General features: G+C 31.2%; 1 long non-coding RNA gene across 3 annotated transcripts; it reads left to right on the plus strand.

Annotated features, from left to right (window-relative positions):
• Positions 1-7,084: 7,084 nt before the first annotated feature.
• LOC149058808 (uncharacterized) lies at positions 7,085-16,142 on the plus strand. Of its 3 annotated transcripts, none has more exons than XR_016190575.1 (3): positions 7,085-7,216; positions 7,346-7,455; positions 14,908-16,142. It is a non-coding gene; the product is annotated as an uncharacterized LOC149058808 (long non-coding RNA). The 3 variants fall into 3 exon arrangements; XR_016190574.1 differs by lacking the exon at positions 14,908-16,142 and adding an exon at positions 7,690-8,683; XR_016190576.1 differs by having other exon boundaries at positions 7,105-7,224.
• Positions 16,143-16,414: the final 272 nt, after the last annotated feature.

Below are 16,414 nucleotides of genomic sequence, written 5' to 3' on the forward strand. Positions count from 1 at the left end.
TAGCTCATATACTATCCATTATACGTATAGGTGTCAATTATAGGGTGATATAACAAGGTAGGCATATAAAAAATAAAGATGATATAAATAGAAAGAGTGGACAGCAAGTAGTGTGGCGTTACAATAAAAACAATTAAATTTATAATGTGCCATCAGCAAAATCTAAAATTGTTTTTCTTAAACGCCTAAGCATAAAGCTTAAGCTAAAGCATTAAAAATTAAATTTCAGCGCTTATTTTTAACATTTGTTAAATACAACTATAATTGTATTTATTTTAACCTAACCTAACCTATTTTGAAATATCCTATAAGAACTAAAATCGCACATGGAAAACTTATTAGTTTTAATTTAGATTTTAGTGATTTCGTTCACATTAACATATCGCTGATATATAATATATTAGAGTATACCTAATTCATATATATATAATGATGCCTATACACAATAAAAATTATATTATATTATGTGATATATAACGTTCGAATCCGGAAGTATTATGCACTAAAATTGCGCTAAGATAATATAACTACACGTAATGTACGTTTATTTTAAGTCTTATACGTATATATGTATATACCTATATACATAATATATATCCGGATGTACTCGATGTATAACACGCCCGCGACGGAAGATTCGTCGAGTTTTCGCCGCGTCGACCGTAAAACGATTATCGCCGAGCCGCAGTCCTTAATCGCCCCGCTGATGCCACACGCCGCCGCGGTAGGTTAGGTTCTTTTCCCGACACACACACTATATATATATATATATATATATATATATATATATATAGGTATATATATACGATAATTCAGTAACGACCGACGTTCAGTCAGCTGTGGTCTCACGCGACTTCGGTGAAATTCCAAAGAGTTTGTCGATTATGTTCGTGCGCAATATATTATGTTGGTAGGATACCCCTCCCCCCACAATACGTCATGCGCGTCTGCATGTACCCGCTCGTAGGTATACCTAACTATAGCTGCGTGTACAACTATTATTGTATCGTGTATACGTGAGTAGTAAAACGATCGCACTTCTCGCACATACCTACCCCTATTTCAACCCTTCTGCCCGCCACGGTAGCATGGTGAGGGGGGGGACGTTAAACGCGCGCGAGCCTCTCTCCGACTTTCGTTCTTAACGGCTGCCATTAAAATAATCGAGACCGGCGACCGCCGCCGCACACGGTGGTAAAGACATTATTTTCGGTCGTCACCGGCGCCGCCGTCTCGGGGAGATGAGGCACCTCGCTTGCACGCCGTTTCATTCCGCTTCCGCTGCAGCGGATCTTTCTAGTGGCGCTAATCGACATTGGCAGCGGAAGCGGCCGTGGACGTTTATGAGACTTGCGAGACTTGTTGTTTGAGAGCGCGCGCGTGCGCGTGCAAACGGCCGGCGATTAAAAGTTTTCCCGCGAAGAAACCTATTTGGTGAGGCGATCTTCTCCTCATCCACCAACGACCAAACCGCCATGATCGTAAGACGCTTCGCCGCGTGTGTGTGTATCACCGTGGCACATACTCTGTTAATTTTCATACATTACCGTGCATTGGTTATATATATATATATATATATACATTAAATCATACAAAATGTACGAACGTATATGACGTATAGTGGTTAGATACACTTTATCATAATACTTACATTATGTTTATGTCAAACCTGACTTTGGTTCAGTTTTAAGTATGATTTATTATTTTGCGAGTTCCTATTTACACATATCATTATTATATCGTCGTCTAGAGAGCAATACGTGTAGCGATCAACATTAATCGTGCAGGTTTCGACAAAATCTCACAAGACGTGTGTTTAATTATTATCATAGTAACACCATTGAGTAATCTGTGGTATGATGTTATTTTGATGTTTTATTTTTATTTATTTTTTTTGTTATTATGTTACGGATTAGGTAGTACAATCAGCGTATTGTCAAAGTGCAGTTAAAAACCTACTAATTATTACGGTCTACTCGTAAATGATTGTTAATAATTTAATATCCATATAGTATCATGTGATTCATATTTTATATAATATGGTACATCCCCGTTAATAGTTTTATCTTATTCCAATAACGTGATCACTCACTAGTTACTTGGTTAGATGATTAGTGATATTTTGGTTACAATGTCATTTACAGTTATCACGAATGAGGATTAAAATAAATAATAATATATAAATTATACCTACATGTTTATAATATGTCTGAAACTCTGAACCTATAACGCTATATTATATTATTGCAAGTTTGTGTTGAGTAGGTATATCTATTTATTATAATATGTAATATACATGTATACACTACGACAGTCACTACCTATATACAGTTACTTGTATTTTGTTTTTATATCAAACAAATCGAGGCTGACTTTACCTACTTATTACTTATACATCGGAGTCATCTGACGAATAATATATTGTATGGTATATTTCTGTGCATATTATCTTTTTCTCGGGGCCTGGAGGTCCGTTTGTGTGTTTTCAGCCACGGAAGTCGGGGAGATCAAGGAGTTTATTGATGGTCACTCCGTCACTCAACTTTCAATTTTTAATTAGTTGGTGTTAGTTAAATTAATGAATGGAAATTATTTACGTGTTTGCTCACTCACTCACTTAACATCATAGCCGTACCTATGTAATATCAACACTAATGCTGCGTCACCGCAACTGTATACTTTAAAACGGCTTAGACCTGAGAATTGCACGCGATCTCTAATTGTATGAATAGACAGGTGGACGTTGGAGAAGCAAAATAGATTTTGTAGGCAGGTACCTTCGCCATGGCGGCACGTTTAGAAGATGGTAATATTTCGATTACATCTTTTGATAATCTAATGATGGTTTATATATATGTAATACGCATACGTATTATAATATTTGTTTTTGTTGTTTTGCTTTGAGTTTAAGTCCCAAGTTCACAGATGCTTCTAAACATCATACCAGCCACCATACGATGTTAATTTTACCATTCACACGTTTTTGTAATGTGAGCTATAAAATTTAAAATAATATAATATAACAATACGTGTTTATATTTTATTATTAATTATAATACAAATTGTGAAATATATTAATACTCATGTCCTATATTATATATATATTATATGTCCTCAGCTTATTTTTTACCGCAGAGAGATTTCAACGTCCTGCCATTCTATCCTGTAACGCATACCTAATACCTATATAATCATAAAATTACACGAAAAGTGTAACATACAATATTAACAGCATCTTTTTTCAAGGAGATAGTCTCTTATTACCGTAAATTCGTCGCTACCACAAATATTTTAATTTGACCTATATATTATAAACCTCACCTATACCTATAGGCATATTTATCACACATGTTGGCTAAACTTTGAATTAATGTGCTTTTTTTAACAATTTGAACACAAGTAATAATTATCGAATAAACCGTATATTCGTTGTTTAATGAATCGATGTTTAACCAAGTTCTGTTTTATTTTAGATTTCTTTCAATCCATCATTCTCTTATTAATTACTTATCTTTATTTTATAGTAGTTTTGTTAGTATTCTGTAGTATAAATAAGCAATTAATAACATAATATTTATTTATTTTTTATAACCTATTTATTATAATTTTCAAAAAATGTAATGAATTAATGTTCATACAGAATTAGCCATGATTGTACCTAATACTATAACTTTTTCTTAATATAAACATAGCCTAATATTGATCCAACAAAAAACAGAAAAGAGAAAGATGGGGAAATATTATGTAAAGATATAATTAAAAAGATAAAAACAAAAAATAGTTGAATAAATATACTTAAAAATTTTAAAGTAGGTTTACTTTAATAGAGTTTTTTTTATTGAGAAAAAAATTATTATAGGACAGGTTTCATTTGTATTTTATTATATTATATTTATTTATTTTAGTTTGAGTGTACCTATTTGAATACTATGATATAACTTGTATAAAATATTTCCAATTTTTACAAATTGGAAAATAATTAACAATAAGATTTCTTATCTATACATGAATAATAATATTAAAAAGCTCATAAAAAAAACAACTTTAATATATCACGTATCTTATCAAATGACAGATAAGATATTTTGTGTTATACACTTACCATTCATATGAAATGAATTTCATAATATTAAAATAAGATAATATATCTCATACTTCTATATTATATATATACTACTTTAATCCTACTATCCTATCTATATGATATAACTCTAGGCTATATGTATATGGGTATGAAGTCTTCAAAAATGTGATAATATATATTATGTCTTGTTCAATCATATCTAACTAATCAAAACAAAAAATTTCACACTTTTATTACAATAAAGTATATAAAAAAATGTTATACGACATTTGTCAGACCCGGCACCTAGCTATACTCGTATTGTTACATTTACCTATATATAATAATACTATTATGTATTTACATTTCTCAAATTTTAGATGGATAGTATTGGCTCAACTGTTAAACTATCTAATAGTTAACTCCTAACAGACTGCAGTATAGTAATTATATAAACCGACATAATAATATATTATTTTATATTTTTATTATAGTTTACACTATTTATGGTGTAACCTAACCGTTCGAAATTTGCCGTTGTAACTGTGTGTAAAAAAAAAAAAAAATAATATTTTAATTCTTCAGCCGCTTATTGGTTATCATGCACGTTATATGTACTTAAACAACATAGCTGTTTTAATTGGTTTTTTACGTCATTGTATAATACAGTAGGGAATGGTTTATAAAACTAGTCTTTCCTCAGCTTCCCGGTACGCGATTTTCGAGCGTTGGACGTTCAGAAATGAATTATTATAATTTATAACACCTAATATTATGACAAAAACCTGAGGGCGAAAATTAACTATGAAACGAAGATATCAGTTTAAATACTGTAGGATACATATACGTATATAGTATTACAAAAATAATATATTATACATGGCGCAAAACATGACGTGTAGATTCTTCAGATTCTTGTAGATTGTAAATTTGTACACACCGTAAATCACAGTATTGATATTTACGCAATAATCATATGAAAGTAATCGATTATACTATATACTTACGTAACACGTACCAAATTATTGAACACGCTCGTCTAAAGACTGGATTTTTTTTTTTGATTTGAATCTTGTGCTCCCATTCGAGATAATGAAATAACTTTTTACAAAGAACGATCCGAAGTCACATAAATATTTTAGATGGCGCATTATCATTTATCAGTGATGATAATAAAAAAAAAGAAAGTGAAAACATAAGTTCATAATATATTGCACGAACGAAACACATTACATTTTAGATGGTCGTCCTGCAGAAGCCTAGAACAACAAAATTACTATTTTTAAGAATAAAACGTTATAAACAAGACATAATAACCTAATTTAAAAATAATAAAATACAAATCTGGAAGATTACTTAATGACTTTGACTGACAATACCACTCTAATATAATATAAATTTAGTACAACTTAGTTTAAAAAAACCTGTAATCTTAAATAACATGAATCAAATTTTAAGTTAATTACTGTGTAAATGAACAATAACGTAGCAGGTTAGAAGTCATAATTTATCAGTTATGTAATATTACAGCATTTCACAAGTCCTGCACATGTATTTGGTATTTCCTGTACCTAGTTTACTCTCTCAAGAAATTTAAAATTTTAACCGTCGAGAGAATAAAGTCTAAAATAGAGACTTAACATAATTTAAAAAATAAAAAATGTTAATAAACAGTTATACCGAATTTTCTGTATACAGTATTGTAGATGATTCGTCACTGAAATGGATGAATTCAATTTAAATTCAATGATAAACCTTTATTGAATACGATGAAACAAATTTTAAGAAATTCTTGTCGAGAATATTAATATAATATTGAGTGATTTGAGTGAATATTTTGATTATAATATTATTATAACTTCTCAAGTGAAACAATAATAAGCCAATATATTTGCTGCGGGTATACTACTAACGTCATTGCAAAACAGTCGTGGCGGCAAAAAAATTAGGAGTATACATTATCATTATTATTTTGTAATATTATAATATATTATATATGTATAGGAAAGCTAAAAAGTATGATAAACATATATTATATAGTACCTATATACCATAATCATATAGACAAGGGAAAAATGCACTATTTACGCAGTGTCTCGGTAGAGGTGGTGGTTATTATTAATTCGGTCCGTCGACGGCGGCGATAAAATAAAAACCGCCGGTGGAGTGGGCCCCGTGGGCGGAGTAGGGCGTCGTCGGCCGGGACGCCGAGGGGGGCTCGGTCGCTCGGTCGAGTCTCTGACTGATGGCCTGGCATCAATCAACAGTCACGCGCGCATATACCGCCGCACGAGAAGCATACGGCGGCGGCAGCGGCTAGAAGGGCTCTTGGGGGTTGTGCGCTGGCAAGAGAAAACAAATTATAAAAAATATATATATATATATATATATATATATATATATATATATATGTATATATTGAATAATACCTTTGCCGCCGCGAAGGCCGTATAGAAGCGAACGCGGGCAGGGAATATAGAAAAATCGCCCGCCGAGGAAAACTAATGGCGTCCGTCGTTAAGAATAATAATATTATTAGTCGGTAACCGATTTATATATTGTTATATGATATAAATTATAAGTTGAATTACCCTGCAGCGTATCCAAAGTCAGGCGGTATAAAATAAATTAATATTTGACCTCCAATCGTATAATAGGGAAAAAATATATGTATATAAATATTATATATGGGTCAGCACCGTAATAGTGGGGCTATGATATAAATTATCTATTTATAGTTTCTACATAGACCATACAGCAACAGCCATATATGGAAATGAATGCACTTTTTCTGATACATGAGAGTTTAGTGTTTACTAAATAGTCTATATATATATATTTTTTTTTTTAATTGGCAATATTTCCATTGTTATACATAAGTACACGATTGTTTTATATGATGCTATAACCTCGTCAGTCGTCATTGATTAATATCAGATTGTGTGATGTACCTAACATATTTCGATGAGTTTACAACATAAATTGCATTATTATATTTATAGTTGCGCAGTGATCTCATAACTGCGGTACTTAATCTATGATAATACTTGAATAATAAAATACGCACACTGCAGGTGCACTCTGATAATATATTGCGTTTATAATGTAATATATTATGAACGATTATAATTGCAACATATCGCCAGATATCAGGTATACAGGTATACTATTATAAATTATAATAGTATGTGTTTGACTGTTTAAGCGCAGTTGGCATACTATTGCAGTGGTCAACTTTCGTTTGTTGGTGTAAATTGATGAGATTTTTTTATATTTTTATAGTCATTTTGCAGAAGCATCGTCGTGTTTGATTAAAGACAAGGGCGTGTGCATGTTGTATACCGGTCGAGTCAAACTTGCGGTTTATGCTGCACGCTGCTGCAATGTCGGCGGTAAGTAATGTATTTTTTTCTCCATTGTTACCATTATTATTATTATTATTATTATTATTCTTATCAATTAAATAGGATTATTAAAATGCATTCAATTACTGAAATTCAAATAATAACCACCCCGCGACACTGGGTTAAACATATGATAAATTAGGTTTTACTATATACGCCAACCGTATCATTTTTATTATTGAAAATAAATTGCAACGTTTACTATATATATCTTATCTAAAGTTTCAGATAAATCAAATAGATATCGTGTGTACATGCGCACGCGCGTGTATATCTATGTGTGAATTGTGCAGTGTACAAATATTACATTTTTGCTCTGCTTTTGTAAATTCCTCAACGTCTATCAATCAATATCTGCTGCAGTATTTGATGAATTGATAATGTGTATTTATTTTCAAACGTTTTAAGTGTAATAATGTACCACATTTAAGTACCGGAACAATTGCAATGTTTTAATATATTGTATTTTGTGAAAGTAAATACCTACATAATTTTTGGTATAACGTGGTGAAAGCTTTGTAAAATATATCATTGTGACTTGCACAATAATAACATAAAACGAACAATCGCATCAGCAATATTAGTATATTACCCATGTAGACGTATATATAGATATAATTTCTATATCTATAATTTTTAGTTGACTTCAAAGCAAAATATAACACTTTCTTTTTTTGACGGGGAGAAAATAAAAAAACCAACTTCGCTTAACGAACCTATTAAAAATAAAAAAATAAAAAATTAGGCACAGAAATTAACCGCTACAATCTAATAAGGTACGTAATAATAATATTATAATATATATTTTATAACGATGAGTTAAGAGAATGTCGTTTACACCTGAGACCGGAATTGCATTTTTATGTTATTATAATGACCGTTTCACGTGGACGCCCACGCATTTCGGTCGTTTCGGACGCTGGGAATTTATAGGTAAGTTAGATATGGTATCAACCAATGTTCATCCAAATGACAGAGAACTATTGTAATTTGTTATACAATTATGGTCTGGAAATTGTAAGCCTGATGCCTTGATGACCGAAAACAAAATGTTTTTAGTTTGATTTAGCATAGGCAATAATATTATAAAATATTATTCTATAGGTAATGATGAAAATTATAATATTGATTTTTAAGTTCCAACTGCAAGAAACAGTGACCTGTAGTCTTAAAAATAACTGCCCAAGTATACCCTGGCATAGGTACTTCTATACACTTTCCATAAAATCGTATGAGTCAGTCGACATAATATCATATTATTGTTAATTATTAAGTTATTATTATGTTAAATTTAATATACTATTTATGATATCTATAATTTTCTCATTTACACAATTTTAAAATTTTTTCTCAATTAACTATTATATCACCAATATGTATGTAAATGCCGACTGGCGTCAATTAATTAAATAAAAAAATTATTATTATAATATCATAATGTATATAAATTTCAAAAATCCCGTATTTACCTATCTGCGTTAAAAATCAATAACTTCGGTAAAATCTTGTTACTTTAAATAAAAATCGATTTTTCTAAATAATTCTCAATAGTATGAGGAATTTATAAGATAGTTAGATAATCTATAAAAATGAGCAGAGCTTTCAATACATTTTATAGTTAATTTTTTTTTGAAAATTGATAGTTATAATACTTTTTTTTTCCTTTCAAAAAACCAGGAACGGGTGGGAAATGTTCAGCACAATACTGTCACCCTAATAGTTATAATACTATCATTATGTATAACGCATAATCAATAACTAACCAGTCTACATTTTGAATTAAGCTATTATTTTCGAATAATATTATCCACACAGTTATCATTAAACTTAACATGATTATTTTAACTTTGACAATTTACATTAATTAGTTGCAATATTTTTTTTGTTAGATTAGTTTATTAAAATTAAATTGAAAATTAGCTTTAATCACAAATATTCAAAAATCAAATTTCCAAATAAATATTTTATCCAAATGTATATTGTATATATATATCATTTATTCAGTGTTTTCTAATTAATAACTATCGAGGAATCTGAATAAAAATATTGATTTACTACGGATGTACATAGAAAAATATTATGGTATTATTGTAATTTGTAGATAATATTGCAATAGAATAATAAATGCCATCCGAAAATAACGAACTTTTACCGGACTGTATACATTACTTTAATGCTAATGTGGTCTGTAGGGATGAAAGGGTAATCAATCATATCGAAAAAAATTATAATTATACATTTGTATCAGAAAAGCAATATCGATCGATATACAGGACGTGCCTCCTATATTATATAGACTTATATTATGCGTTGTTTTACTATATGAGATATTATGACCCATATATTCGCATGTAACAATTATTACATTATAATTTATTACAGGTATTTGCACTCCTGTAAACGCTAGTGTTTGGATCGATGACTTCGAGCGTTCTTTTTTAGTGGCTGGAGTTATTAACTGCCTAAAATATAGTTTAAAGATCAACGGTAAAACAATCCGAATTAAATACGTTAGTGCGCGTGTGTAGGAAAATGCTGGATGTGTGTAAACACGGAAAGAAAAGAACCTGCAGAATAACGCGTGTCAAGTGGCGAGTACACACAAATATTGATATATTGTATACATAATATTTATTTATAGAAATCGGTGCGAAATAACAACGCACGCAGTATAACGATGATGACGGTAATAATTATTAGACAACGGACCGTGACGAAGGAGAGAGAGAGAGAAAGAGAGAGATAATGACCGAGAGATGGTGGAAGAACTAGCAAGTATAAAGGGTAGGGGTAGAGTGGTAGGGGGTGTGAGAGAGACCAGCAGTGCACTCGGTCGCGAGGAGCTCGAGCGTAATAGTTGCGGCGACCTTTCCCGTTTGATTTATGCTGGCTGCGGCCACGGACGTTTACAAATCGGTCGGTAGCGACGGCGGCGGCGTACTCGCGAATTTATATCGACGATTCGTCGAGTATACATATGTATATAAATACACTATACACGGGTATACATAAAATACTATGTGCCAGGAGAGGAAAGAAAAGTAAATCTATATTATACCATCTTCTCAGTGCGCACCGATCGACCGACAACGACAACGACGAAAGCGACGAATCGCTCGACCGCTTTGGAACCAAAGCTATTATTCTGCGGAAAACGTGAAGTGGCGATTCATATCTGCAGCCATCGTCACTGATACATACATAATATAACATGTAGTGCGTGGTTCCAACCGATTTTAATTTTTACGCTTAAAGCGTCTGTTATATACCTATATAGAGCCATTTATTATGAACTTTATCGATGTGTTATCACATATCCATAACTTAATATATCTACAGCTGATATAATATACGTCATGATGGGTATATGATATACCGTATATCTAGGCAATTCACATTTTTTCAGAGCCACATATAATGGGAATATTACTCTATGCGAAAAATTGTAAACGCCTTCGTGCCAACATCTTTACAATTCCCTGAGCCAACGATATACGTATATTTTAAATAAAAAAAATATATTTTCTTTTTCATATGCACTTAAATTCCGACTCGAAATCCTTTCCAACTCAACAAGAACATTTGGCACTATGCAAGTTATACGGTAACACGTGACTGATTTTCGGTTGGTACGATTATTATTCTTAATCATAGTCAATAGTCATGGTAAAAAAGTAAAATTTTTTATTGTTTTCAGTTTTGGCCGATTTACATTATTATAACCTAGTTTTAGTGTACCTCCGCAATTGCCTTAACGAGATCATGAGTAATCATCTAGACCTAATATGTATATGTATTTTAGAATCATTCAAACGTTATAAAATACAATAATTCGTATGGATACTACAGGCTATATTTGGTTTAAAGTAGAACGATATATTAGTTTTATCTTCTATCCAAATCGGTTATCAAAATTATTATAATTATCAAGTGTTGCTTAAAACAAATAAAAAGTATTACAATTTTGAATTTTTGAATTTTTTCCAAAAGTAATATACTATACCATGTCGTCACAAAAATAAACTAATTCAATTGTTTGAAGGTCACCCAAAAATTATTCTGTGTTACATTCTATTACCTTTAACTTCGGACTAGAGCGTTATGTATACTAATCTATGTAATTATAGCTATTTATGTGTAGGCCTCTTTCACTTTTTATCTCATTGAACACCTATATGTATGTCATTATTATAAATTATAATACTAATTAGTAATTAGTGATTACTTGCACACCGTTGAGTGTTAAGTAATATGTTCATCACTATCAATAAATTGTTTACCATTTGGTACAATTTTATTATACTCAATTAATAAAAACATTATGATGAATTACATCGTGTATATTCACTGGTTTATCCTTTAAACGCATGTTTGACTATGAGATATTGGATCTGATTAAAAAATGAATTAAATTACAAAATATAAACTATAAGTATAAGTAAGTTCATGAATTATCTTACTATGATATGTTCTACAAATTATAGTGTCAATTAATTATACTATACATGTGTAACAGTAATTCGAAATTGAAGAAAAAATAGAAAATACATTTCCATTTAATGCTGTCTGCACAATAGTTGTTACTTGGATTTAATTTTCGGATTAACTGTCTTATACAATATAATGACGTATAAAGTGAAGACCATAGACCGCAGTCGTATAATATAATGATAATACATTTATATTTTAATAATATAATCTTTTAATGTTCTCCACGACTTAACAATATTGTTAAATTATTGAAAATATAGTTTTATAAAATACAATATTGTTCACGTCACGAAAGCTAATCGTTATCAACTGATAATAAAAGCAGAAAAAAGTTTTATTATATGTTACTATTATTGTTGTGCTATCATTATATGCTCTGAGCGTCATATAAAATATCATAAAATGATGATATGGATCGTATACCTATACTGCAGTCGTATGAACGCTTGGGTCGGCGATTATTGCGCGCCTCCGTCCCGCGACCGTCACCCGCTCCCTCCACACAACCCCTTCCGTCGATCGCGCGCGTACAAACACCTGTACAACACTACATTGTGGTCTCCCACTCGACGACCAGAAGTGGTCAGCGGGCCGCTGTCCGGCTGGCCGCGGACAGTCTCTCTCTCGCAGGCGATGACGCGCGGCCAATGGGAGCGGCCGCGGCACCGGCTCCTCCCCGGCACATGGTCATTATTGCCGCCGCCGAACGAGTTTTCCCCGGCCGGGTCGTTTAATGGGTTTTTAAGAGACGCGTTTAAAACACCATTAACTCGGCTAACCCTTGAACCCGCGCCGAAGTTGCCACCTACGCCACCGAACGCCCCTCTGCGCATATAAGTATATTATATCGTACGCATAACGACCACGCGCACACGCACATCATATGATGTATATGTATACGGTATCGTTACACTATATATACCACCGTGTACCGCAACATGTATAGTTGGTACACTTGGTAATATGTGTATCATCGTGCGAGGACATTGTGTAGGTGTAGGCAGGACACATTGGACCAGCACCAGCAGATACACAATAACAATAACAATGTACGTTATTGCTGTATACCGCACATATTATTATAGCCTATAGGTGATATGTGAGGTTATATAGATGTGTGCGCGTCGTTGTATTTAATGTCATATTTTGTGTCATATGTTAGATTTATTAGGTACCTATCAATAGGTCAATATTGGTCGATACCGCGGTGTATATATCATTATTATTATATGACGCACTGTAGGTATAGATATAATATGATGACTGATGATTGTTGTTATAGTTACTATAAATCGTTATCACTTATCATCGATACGTATATGAAGTTTTTTATAATACTTTTCGAGTTACCTTTTTTTTCTATCCGTGACATAATTATACTGCTTCTATAACATGCATAACAATAATATAATATTATATGAGTTTATTAAATAAACTTTATTTTTAATTGACCCAGCTGAGTTGAATGCATTCTGTTATGGCTGTATAGCAGTTATCTATGATCAGACAGTTTGACTATCATCTATCATAACCATTATAATATTGACATCATGTATTAGAGCGTTTAATGAACAAAAAATAATTAGATACTAAAAAACAAAATATATTCAATATACTTAATATAATATAATATAAATATAATACAAGTAAAATAATTAGACGTTCGTTCCTTCTTCTTGCAGACGTAACTCGGACTTCACAGTCTGAAACCATACAGCTAATAAAATAAAATTGCTGGAGATATCATACATCAATGTATTATTATGTGAAAATCAGTAAAATGTCCTAATTAGTAGTTTGAAAAACTGAAGTTTAATAACTATTCATATATATTATAATATTATTGATAAAGTGACATTGTTTTCGATTGCTTTCATTCGTATTATCATCATACAGTATTAAACAAATAATATGTATAATAGTTATAATATATTTATCAGTATTTTTCAGCGATGACCATGCTTAATCATTTTCATATCCTGAAAATAACATAACACATATTATTATCTAAAATATTTAATCTTCTACAACAAAGACTTGAAATAATATATACACACTATACACAATATGTAATTTTATATATAAAATATAATTCTTGTAAATATATGAGTTACGATTGAATCGATTTAGTATTTATGTATATTATGTAATAATATATTTTTTTTATAAATTTCAATCATAATAACAGTAAAGGTAATCGTCAGATTTTATAGTATTGATGACTATATCTCGATATTCGTAATTATTAATGTTAAAACTGTAACTGTATTGTGTAATTTATAGTTACATATTCTTACATTGTATATTGTAGGTGATTAGATATAATAAAAACTTTTCAGGGACAATGTAATAATATCATTGTATATTATACCTATAGTTATGAAATTCAACAAAAAAATGATTAAAATAAAAAACACGTACGCAATACATAGGTAGCTGCTGATCGATTCATCGTTTTAGTTTAAAACGTGAGAACAATCTTCATTAGGTAGTGGAATCCGCACGCATTATCATTACCAATCGAATTGAGACTGCACTTTTTCAACACATCTTATACATTATATATTATATAATATTATATCCTTTCTAAAAACATAATTTCACCAGCATTGTCGTAGATTCGCCCAAATCATTTCAAACAATTTAAATCCGATTAGAATAACATTTTATGTTCCATTAAGAAACTAAAATATGTAACGAGCATAAATTATTATCATATTATATTATTAACGTATCTGAAAATCTTCCATGGATGTCGGAATGTCGGATATATATACGATGTAATCTAAAAAACAATAAGTATATTAATTTTTTTTTTACACACAACACATACACAGAACATTGCAAGGAAATGTATCATTATTATATACTTATATCACAGTTGAGAGATTGTTTTAAATGTTAATATGTTAATAAATTATAAATTAATCATTTTTTCGACGTTTTCAGGTTTAATGAATCGAGTCGAAAAAACAATATGATAAGGTATAATCTGGGGTCACGATGACGACCTATAGATTACAGCTGCAACTCTATAGTGTATATAGACTACTGCAGTCGAGTATTGTATACAGTCGTAATTACGACTGAACCACAGTAGATTTTTAGCTATTTTAGAGAATACAAATATACAATTAATTATTGTTATCATTTAAAAAATCAATAATAAACAGTCAAGATTTGCGTGTATCGAGCTGAGAAAACATGACGGTGAACAATTTTATTTTAAATAACAATTTAAAATGCAAAATATTGCAGCAACCTATTAGAGGAATTTACCGACACTGCACTCTCGTCTTCGTCCGAGGCCATGATGGCGACCGAGGTTGCAGTAACTATATAGGTAATATTATATTCTGCTGCAGCCGATTGCCGTTTGCATACATCCGAAACGCAGCCGATTTTTCAACGACCGTTCCTGTAGCAGCCGCACTAATTGGATTTTGGACCGGTCCCAATAAACATATTATTATTATTATTATTATATACCAGCATTACCTGCGATACAACGACATTATAATATTATGTATTATAATACATTATATATATTACGTATGATTACCTGTAATACAACCTACACTATTCATCTCCAGTCTGTGACGTGTGCGCGCGTACATAATAATATAATATACAAATGATATCGTATAAATATAGGTACATATAATTTATAAGATTGTTAATATTATTATTTTTATTATAATATAATATATATGCACTCTCGTACGTGTCCGGGTTCGTACAAATTATTGCAGATGGAAGTCTCTGGGATGGCGGTACACCGCGGCGTCGCATGTCGGTTCGTCTAATGGTTTTACCATGTATACGGTCGACGACGGATATGCTGCTGCAGCTCAAACCCATCCCATCCCATCGTATTTATCACAATAATTAATATACTTTGTTATTAGGTATAATAATATTACCGCGTTCACGGATTCTTCCACGCTTTCCACGATCCTACGCCTTCTGTTTGATTTTTCTCCTCTGTAAATCTGCTCAACACGACACGAAGTAGATTCTATATAATAATTTATATTTATGCGTAATATATATTATGGTTATGATAATATTATGTACAGCGTGTGCGTGAATATAATATGTATATTAATCACAATCGAATTGGGAGTGTTATATTTTGTTTCACAGGAGAGGGATCTTATTTAGTCGATATAAAAAAATATGATATGTTTTGCTGGGTGTATGTTTCCAATTATATATTATTATATTATATTATTTCGTATCTATATAAGGATAAAAAAAAACTATATTGGCATCTTTTCAAATTTTTAATCTACAAACAGGTCTTCAACAGCCGTGTCTTAAACTATTGTACATAAACACACTTAATATTTCGTGTCAAACTGCGCAATAATTCAATATCAATAACGAAAAGAAGAATTTTTTTTTAATAGCTTCTAGTGTAACTATGATAGCTCAACAATTATAAAAATATAAT

This window comes from Diuraphis noxia, unplaced genomic scaffold (genome assembly GCF_037042655.1).
Source record: "Diuraphis noxia isolate RWA-SAM2 unplaced genomic scaffold, SU_Dnox_SAM2 contig0002, whole genome shotgun sequence".
NCBI classification, from domain to species: domain Eukaryota; kingdom Metazoa; phylum Arthropoda; class Insecta; order Hemiptera; family Aphididae; genus Diuraphis; species Diuraphis noxia.